Source organism: Branchiostoma belcheri, unplaced genomic scaffold (assembly GCF_001625305.1).
Source record: "Branchiostoma belcheri isolate BF01 breed outbred unplaced genomic scaffold, Haploidv18h27 scaffold55, whole genome shotgun sequence".
Lineage (NCBI taxonomy): Eukaryota > Metazoa > Chordata > Leptocardii > Amphioxiformes > Branchiostomatidae > Branchiostoma > Branchiostoma belcheri.
In genome coordinates this window covers 642,090-652,277 of record NW_017804187.1, presented here as the reverse complement: position 1 = coordinate 652,277, position 10,188 = coordinate 642,090, and the positions used below count along the sequence as shown (strand labels likewise).

At 42.3% G+C, this 10,188-nt stretch overlaps 1 pseudogene; it reads left to right on the top strand.

The window, feature by feature from the left end:
- Positions 1-400: 400 nt before the first annotated feature.
- On the top strand, positions 401-5,251 carry LOC109481294 (annotated as a pseudogene).
- Positions 5,252-10,188: the final 4,937 nt, after the last annotated feature.

Here is a 10,188-nt window from a genome sequence, read left to right as displayed (position 1 = left end):
TAAGGGATTTAAGTTGTTTAAAACAATATCTTTTTCCCGATAACAATCTGACAATCCGGCCCTCAGGCACACCAATTACATCGGTATTCCTCCCTTGTGCCGAGCGACACGACAGTGGCAATCGGGAATCATCGGCCACGAATCGGCCCCATTCGGCAAACTTCGGTTCAGACCCGAACGTCTCCGACGAGCTCCGAATCTCCAGGTATGACTAAAATATGACTGACGTATGAGTTAATGGGAATTTACAACCAATGAGAGATCAGAACTGGGTTCAAATCAAGTCAAGTGATAATGATCTTTTAATTCAGTCAGTCGCAGATAGATAATTGTACAGGTTGGGACTGTCTGTACATCGGCGAATATTTACTTTTTGGAGCGGGAATATTAATATCTAAGAATGGGCTCCGAAAAGCTGTACGAGACGACCTACGGGCGTGACAAGCGAAGTCACACCGGGCTGGCGATAATCGGATCTCTGATCGTGGCTGCTACAGCCGTGATTGTGAGCTTCGTCACCATGTTCGTACTTGTGAAGCAGGGGGCAGACCTCAGTAAAATGGAAGCCCAGCTGTCGCACCTGAAAGAAAAGGAAACGCACCTGAAGGAAATGGAAGCGCAGCTGTCGCACCTGAAGGAAATGGAAGCCCAGCTGTCGCACCTGAAGGAAACGAATGCGCAGCTGAAAGCCCAGCTGCAGAAGATAGAACAATGGAAGGAACACCTTGACGTGCAGGTATATCGCATGTTTACATGTGGCGCATTTTACACTTTATCAGTATACGACGAACTCCTAGTAGTTATATTTTCAGCCCAATGGCCCTGTGTGGTAGGTTAGGACACTGCATGGCATATTGCAATGAATTTAATCGGGAGCAAATTGTGTTACTGAACATTTCTATCGTATTTTTGTGCTTACGCAAAAAAAGGCCAGATAAGATCAATACCTGTGGAGGAAATGGAATGTACGCAGTTTCCTTCTCGATTGTTCCCCCCCCCACCCCCACCCACTCCGAGAAAATAACCAAGGTTAAAATAAAATGTTCTGGTGCTACTAAACTGTTATCCGTCCACAAGTTCTTAAAGCTTTGCATGATTCTAGCTTTATTTGACTATTACAAGTATTAATGTTATGGCATCGATAAAGAAACAATTAAGAGAAACACGGCGTTATCTAATATGTGTATACAGCTCAACTTAGAATGAATTACGACACAGTCTTGTACATAATCTGCATTGTGCATCTTAACATGTCAAATCTAACTTTAGAAGATAATAGTAACGCCCTGACACGCAGTAAGATAACCATTCATGAGTGCACGCGTGTGAAATCAGTAGAAAATGTGTCCCCCGCGGCCCTTAGCCTGGAACTGCAGGCCCGACAGACGGGTTCAAACTGCACGGTAGGCTGAGTTGGACCGTCGCCAACCCGTCGTCCTGTCGAACGAGACTAAACCTTCACAGACAGGCAGGTTTTCTAACCACGCACCGACACTGCCATCTAATCTATACAGAGTTAATTAGGTGTATCTGATGTCACCCGACAGGTCAGTCAGCAGAGCCCCGACGGTCGCGAGGGACGTGACAAAAGCGCCACCTTTCTGTACGGAGCTGAAGTGCACCACCGGGCTAAGAGATCTGCCTCCAACACCGGAAATTTTGCGAATAAGATCACACTGCCCACGACTCTAGGGGGTAGGGAGATGACACTTTTGCATTTGTTTTTCCAATCTTGATTTCAGCATTAATTTGAATCCACAGAGAAGAAGACAATAACTATATGACAGATGCACTTTTTCTCATTACTTTGTGAATAGATCACACACACACACACACACACACACACACACACACACACACACACACAAACACCGAAACAATATTTAACTCCCTTTGGGTGAAATTAAGAACTCAGTACAGATTTGTAAGCAATGCTGCCCAGTCTCTTCTGCTGTGGTCCATGTTCCCGTGAGGCTGTACATGTGCATGTACTCATGCTTCGTTTTGCATTTGCATGTATGATGCGGGCATGGATTAACATTTTGCGTGGATGCAGGATGTCGAAAGTATATTCTCTATAACTTCTTCTAACATTCTTAGATGCCATATTTTTGTTGATTTTAATGTCTGCTAAGGCTGTTTGGCTGGGAACCGAGGTGAACCTGGAAGAGATGGAAGAGACGGTATTGCTGGGCCGGTTGGTCCTCCAGGCCCGGTTGGTCCTCCAGGCCCCACTGGTCCTCCAGGCCCCACTGGTCCCACCGGTCCATCTAGTCCTCCTGGGTCGGTAAGTAAAACTTAGGGTGCACTTACGGCAAAAGACTAAATACTTGACTTCATGAAGGACTCACTGACTTTCGGACCAGAACTATGCTCTTCTCCTGTATACTTGAAACCCTCTAGTATTTCTTATAGTAGCCGCGTATACTAGTACAACCTCTACTCAACAACCTTTGAAACGCTAATCATGTGACACGCCAAATCCATCTATGCATGTAATGCCTTACTAATGGTACAATGACAATATAATCGCTTTCAGTATAAAATAACTGTCATATTACATGTTTTCACAGTGCTGTTGTTCCACATCGAGTCCGCCTACTGCAAACCCCAGCCCCCCTCCCACCTTTATCCCTGGTAAGAATCTTCGGTAGTCAGTCATCTGCCAAAAGGGTGTTCTTGGGGTAACATTAAGTCATTTCGAATTACGATCATCATTAAGATAATCTGTGAAAAAAGTCCTTGAAGACATTTTGTTGTTGATAAAAAAGTACCTTTTAAGTTGGCTGTTTATTACACAGATGTTTCAAAACTTGTGCTTGATATTCCCCCATCCAACAGTGTTCCCAACACCTGAGCCGTGTAGCATTTGTTTAAAGATTGATGCATATTCATTTGAGTTGCAATCTAGTTTCAGAAAGGTTTCCCTGTTGATTTGGCATCTTTGTATAATTTATCCCAAGACATATTTCTTTATGCCATAAATACACGAAGAAGTATGTCTTGAAATATTTTTCCTCATTTCATGCAAAACGCACACCGCAATTTATATTTATGAGTAACGAAGGTTGATGATCTCTTTTTACACTCTGGATTCCAACCTCGCCTACAACAATAGGGACAACCAAGGATCCAAGGACAACCAAGGAACCATGGACAACCGAGGAACCATGGACAACCGAGGAACCATGGACAACCGAGGAACCATGGACAACGGAAGAACCATGGACAACCGAGGATCCGATACCTTCCGATGGTGGGTTCTTGTTTCACATGATGTTTTACATGTACCTACCTACTCCTTTGTCTGACTTACTATTATAGATAGTCAGAGAGAGAAAGTGCTACAGGAATGGGCCGTTGCATCCACCTACAAAACTTGCAGGGTCGTACACACTGTTCCTGTACAGATGTTAGCTTCCCCTTCACTTTTGATAAACTAAATTAATAGAAGATGTCCATGTTAAGAGAAGGTCGACGTCCCGACCAAGTCACATGTTTGATTATGTTAATCTCATCTCAATAACCCATCTTACTGATTCGACATGGGGTTTGGTTAGGTTGTACGTTAGGTGCAGTTAAATATTATACCTAAAGTGCTTAAGGATTTAGCTTTTGTCTTCCGTTTTGACTTCCATAAACAAGTTCCACCATTAATCTATCATGGATTTTGTACAAGTGAATTTTGTCGCCAACATGAAAATCACATTCTCATTCCGATCACGTAGCCTTTGGATTGATTAGAAATTCTTTGTTCGCCCGATTGTGGTCAATCGATGTTTATATTGTACAGGTGTGTGTGTGTTTGTGTAGCGTTACATATACTACTTTCGTCTACAGTCACAACTAAATCACCCATTAGGGCTTGTAATGCTGTGAACAAAACTAGACCCAGCAAAAATCAAGCACATCTGACTTTGAAAACTTGAAATGATCTTTATTCTTTGACTGACCGTTCTAGAATGTTCTTTAGAAAAGGTAAAGAAACTGTAACGTAATAATGTGATGGGTCCATTGTGCATAGCCGTTATTCTGGATAACTACCCAAAAAGCTGTTCGTTTCTACCACTATTTGCCTTACATCTGCATGCATCTACTTGTGGTCACAAGTACAGGATTGATTGAAGTACATGATTATTTGCCAGTCAAAAGGTTCATTGTACATTTACACAGAAGGTGGCTGGACTGTGATCCAAAGGCGGCTGAACGGATCAGTTCCCTTCAACCGGAACTGGGAGGAGTACAAACACGGGTTTGGGAACAAGAACGGGGAATACTGGCTTGGGAACGAGTACATCCACCTCCTGACCAACTGTAAAAACCACAGTTTAAGAATTGATATGGAAGATTGGGATGAAAACAGGCGATATGCCCTTTACAACGTTTTCAGGTCAGTGTATTTTAATGACTTTAATTACAAGTTTGATTATAATGTTAATGTGGAATATGATAATCTCTCTCTTCTCTCTCTCTCTGTAGTGAGGGTTACATTTGACACGGCGGCCTTCGCGTGGATTTGTTTAAGGTGGATAACAGGTTGCGAATCTGAGATCCACACACTTGGGCATCCGTCTTTCCAAGCGAATCCATATCGAGGGAGACGTGCTGGTTCCGGTTGGGATGCTTGCAGCCAGCTGCCGGATGACTTGATTACGCTCAAGTTCTGCCTTGACTACGCGCTGCTCTCGTCCGCCAGCTGAAGACAACTGCCGTTGGAGACTTGACCCTCTATTTGAGGGGGGATATGTGTAAAGTGCCTTTCCCAAGGGCACAATGTCGGGGCGCATGTTCGGATATATATATATATATATATATATATATATATATATATATATATATTTATTTATATCATCAAGGTATCATAATGTTTTCAATGTTTGATAAAAAAAGACGACAACACTGTCTCTAACAATGTCAAAACATGATGTTCCCATCCAGGGTGTCTGATGAAGCGGACGGTTACCGCCTGCACATTTCCGGTTATTCAGGCGATGCGGGAGACTCCATGGCTTACAGCAACGGGATGATGTTCTCCACTATGGACAGGGACAATGATGCCAGCACCGGCCACTGTTCTCAGCTGCGCGCACAGGCCGGCTGGTGGTTTAATCAATGCAGCCGCTCCTTCCTCAACGGCCGTTACCTGGGCAACTGTGGGAACTTCTGTCCAAGATATCAAGGCGTGCTGTGGGCCCACTGGAAAGGCTTTAAGTATTCCCTGAAGTCTGTGTCCATGAAAATCAGACCATGATTATTGCCTGTCCTTACCGAATCGGATAACATTTAGGTTTTAACGGAATAACCATCTTACTTGGACAGTGATGTTTTAAACATCGCGTTGATTTTCATGGACTAAAATTCATCAAATTAATAACAATCATCCAAAATATCAGTTTGAGCCTAAATGATAGACCTTTTATTAAAGATTCTCAAAATGAATTGCTGAAATCTACAGTACACATTCATTCGGCAGGATGTCATAGGTGGAATTAACAAAACATAAACAAAGGTAAACCATCGTAATTCTTTTAGAGTGAAGAAGAAATGAGTTGTGGATTTGTCGAGGTGATGAGAGAGGCAAACGATACAGATATATACATGTATATTTGCCATGCAGTAAAGTGGGTTCATGTGTGTTGTTTTTACACAAAAAAAGAGACAGTTACTGGTTAATGCCTGTAATACCTTTATCCAAAATAATTAGTTTTTATTATACACCTTTCCTCTTCACACACACACACACACACACACACACACACACATATATATATATATATATATACAGAGAGAGAGAGAGAGAGAGAGAGAAAGAGAGATAGATAGATAGATATAGATATGTAGATAAAGATATAGATATACAGATATAGATAGATAGATGGATGGATAGATAGATAGATAGAGGTAGGTACATAGATGGGAGATTTATTTGGTAAGTCAGGAAAGATTATATGCTTCATTACATGGCATGTAATGTATAATTAGCATTGGGAAAATTGATATCATTGTGGTGCTTTGTTAGTTGTACGTTTTGTTTTCCATGTAGATCTTTTTTTTCTGAATACTCTTATCATGTTTACAGGTACTCTTTTGTTTAATGATAGTTCTTTGCTTCTTATGTCTAGAACAGCACGACTTTTATATTCCCTGTTGTCTTTTACATTGCTGTATTCGTGCCCTGTATGTAATTACTAGTACTTAAACTTAAAGTCACATATATAGTGGTATTTTAATAGTTGTTTGCAAATAACTGGTGCAATGTTTAGCGTAAAGTTACATATCAATTAGTTGTATTTAAATATTAATAGTTGTTTTAATAGTTGCTTGCAATCATCCTTTCCAATATACCGCATCATACACCCATATAAAGGCACATATATTGGTGTCGTTGAACTCTATTGCTCCTTTGGATTAAAATGCGGGATTCCACAAAAAGCTTCCAAGTGTCTGAATCTGAGTAGCCAGCATACCTTATAAACTACCATATCTCACGTAACAAACCAGCTCTGTAACTTAAACATTTTTATATAGTAACTATTGGGTGTAGGTTAGTCTTAGGTCCTAAAATAGGGCGTAGATTAGTCTTAGGTCAGCTTCAGGAGGCAGGGTGTAGGTTAGTCTTAGGTCCTAAAATAGGGTTTAGATTAGTCTTAGGCCAGCTTCAGGAGGCAGGGTGTGGGTTAGTCTTAGGTCCTAAAATAGGGTTTAGATTAGTCTTAGGCCAGCTTCAGGAGGCAGGGTGTGGGTTAGTCTTAGGTCCTAAAATAGGGTTTAGATTAGTCTTAGGTCAGCTTCAGGAGGCAGGGTGTGGGTTAGTCTTAGGTCCTAAAATAAAATCATTGGACTGAAAACCTGTCCTTTTCTGTGAGACGAAAGCGAGAACTAAAGGCTGGAAAAGCAGTGAGAATCTCGCTGTCCTGTTGTATAGGATTCAGGTGAATGCTTGAGCAGAAATTGATCCTTAATTTTCATCAAAAATACGGCAACTGGCGGCATCAATTCAAAGCCTCCACTCTAACGACTTAAAATGGTATTACAGCAACAAAATCCCAGAATGGTGCAGAAATTACAGCAATCGCCAGATGGCGCCATTGTAACGCGGGGATAGCACCAGCAGACTGACAACATAATTATGTCCACAAGGACAAGCGGAGTTTTAGTACTGTACGACTAATCTCCAAGCAGATCTTTGGTGGGGGTAAGACAGTATCAAATTGGCCAGTCTGTAACCATTTCTCCACCCAAGATCTGCCTGCACTCGCACTTTGGTGGGGAAATGGTTACAGACTGGCCAATTTGATACTGTCTTACCCCTACCAAAAGATCTGCTTGGAGATTACTGTACGACCATACTGTACGATTGTAAAATGATATTTTACAATCTGTTGACAGCGTCGTAATCCTACCATCGCCGAGAATGTTATAAAACCTTTATACACATTTTACGCGTCACTGATTTTTAGGTAAATATTCAGCTCTGTGCCGCTCAAGTTTGGAACTAACCACCCTCCCCTCGGGGTGTAACAATTCGGCCTGGACTGACGAGACCCACTCATAGTTCAGAGAACACCATTGACTACTGCTTTCCTCCACTGCCTTAGAACTATCCTCCATGTGTCCTGTCGCTGTATCCGGGCCCTAAAGAACATCTAAGGGGCATTTTCAGGCATCTTATGCTTCAGTGATTTTTGTATAAACAGAAGTCTCTATCCCGCTCATAGTTGGTAGCCCCCTGGGCTGTAACAATTAGCCTGAACTAACGAGACCCACTCATAGGTCAGAGGACATCATTGAATTGACTACTGCCTTAGAGCTATCCTCCATATGTCATGACGCTAGCTGTATTCTGGACCTAAATGACATCTAAGGGGCATTTTCAGGCATGTTGTGCTTCAGTGATTTTTTTGTGTGTTCTTTCAGACAGGACTCTATCTCGCTCATAGTTGGTAACCTCTCTATCTGACGCTACAGTCTGGTAAACCACAGACCGTAGCCTCCGGCTGTAACACACAGCCGCGCGAACCGTCTCTAAAACCGGTCCGACCTGAACCGAGGTGACCCACTCAGGTCAGAGAGCATCAAGGACTAATCTCCAAGCAGATCCTAGGGTGGCAAAAGACAGTATCAAAATGGCCAGGCAGTATTCATTCGCCAGAGAGGGTCCATATGCCACTCTTGGATACTGCCTGGCCAATTTGATGCTGTCTTTTGTCACCCTGGGATCTGCTTGGAGATTATTCAAGGACTTACTGCCTTTAGACCCTCTCCGACCCACTCTTAGGTCAGAGGGCATCATTGACTACTGCCTTAGAACTGTCCTCCATGTGTCATGCCGCTGTATTCTGGACGTACAGGACATCGAATGGGCATTTTCAGACGTCTTATGCTTCAGTGATTTTTGTATAAACAGAAGATTCTATCCCGCTCATAGTTGGTAACGAGTGGTCCAACCCCTAGGCTCTGACAATTAGCCTGAACTGACGAGACCAACTCATAGGTCAGAGGACATCATTGACTACAGTGAGTGCCTTAGATAGTTAGAACTATCCTCGATGTGTCATGTAGCTGTATTCTTGACCTAAATGACATCTAAGAAGCCTTATAAGCGGCTATTCCTTGTGACCTTTGTCCCTACTGAGGGCAAACCGGTTTTAGAGAGGCCGTGTGTGGCTAATTCAATAATTGTTTCAGCCGCAGGGGTCGGACTACTCGTTACCAACTATAAGCGGGATAGAGTCTTCAGAAAAAATTACTGAAGCATAAGATGTTGAAAATGCCCCTTCGATGCCCTTTAGGGCCCGAATACATTGACATGACACATCGAGGATAGTTCTAAGTCAGTGATGCTTTCCTGACTGACCTAAGAGTATAGGTCACGTCAGTTCAGGCTAATTGTCAGAGCCGCGGGGGTTGGACCAATCGTTACCAACTCTGAGCGGGATAGAACCTTCTGTTTATACAAAAATCACTGAAGCAGAAGATGTCTGAAAATGCCCCTTTCTCTAAGTAGAGCCCATTGTCTTTGTTAAGTCTATTTGAAAGGAAAAGGTGAGGAAGAACACTTACGTTATAAAGCCTTGATTTAGTATGCCATGTTGGTGACAACTCGTATTTATAAAACTATGATATCATTGCATCGTATTAAAGTGTCCCTATTCATAAAGATACAGTTACGTATATCTAGATAGATAAATAGATATATAGACAGAAAGAGACACATATTATTCCGTGTTGTAGTTTATTTTTATTGGTGTCCAACCCCCGAGGCTGGAACAATTAGCAACACACTGCGCCTCTAAAACCGGTCTGACCTCAGTAGGGACAAAGGTCATGAGAACCGCCGCTTATAAGGCATCTTTCTCTAAGTAAAACCCATTCTCTTTGTTAAGTCTATTTAAAAGGAAAAGGTGAGGAAGAACACATACCTTGATTTAGTATGCCATGTTGGTGACAACTCGTATTTATATAACTATGATGATATCATTGCATCGTATTATATTTCTCTCTCTCTCTCTCTCTCTCTCTCTCTCTCTCTCTCTCTCTCTTAAGGACGATACCACTCTCTTTCTTAAGTCTATTTAAAAGGAAAATGTGTGGATGACCACCTCAAAGTTCTTTAACAACTGATATATCACCTCACAGACTCAACCAACCAACTCCCCTTTTACCACTATTCAGGATCACCTAAATAGACAGATTAGTTGATTGGATCTTCTTTGAATTAGTATTATATCGTGTCATTGACGCTGTAACAGACGTTTGTAGAGAAACCAAATTCAATATTAGTTTCTGTACTATACTTAACAAATACGCGATCCCTATACCATTAACAATGGGGGACCGTCGCCTCCATAGCATGCCAAAAACTGTGGGTTTGGGGGGTCTTCATGGTCTTTGGGATCTTTTATGGGCTATTTTCTGATTTCATAAAGACAACAAAGCAGGCCTGGTTGAATTACCCCCGGTTTTAGAACTGGGCCAATCAGGAAACAGCCGAGGACCACCAAACCCCCAGTTCTATAAGCCTGCTACGGAGGCTAGGGGGACCGTTGATTTACTGAACTGTCAGTGACAAACCCGACAAACAACTGACACGTCATCCCCAAACTCGTCATTCGGGCGAGGCACTTTGTGACAGAACAAAGCGTTACCGGCTGTTTTCTCAAGGTTTTTCCGCGGCGTTTCGTGACG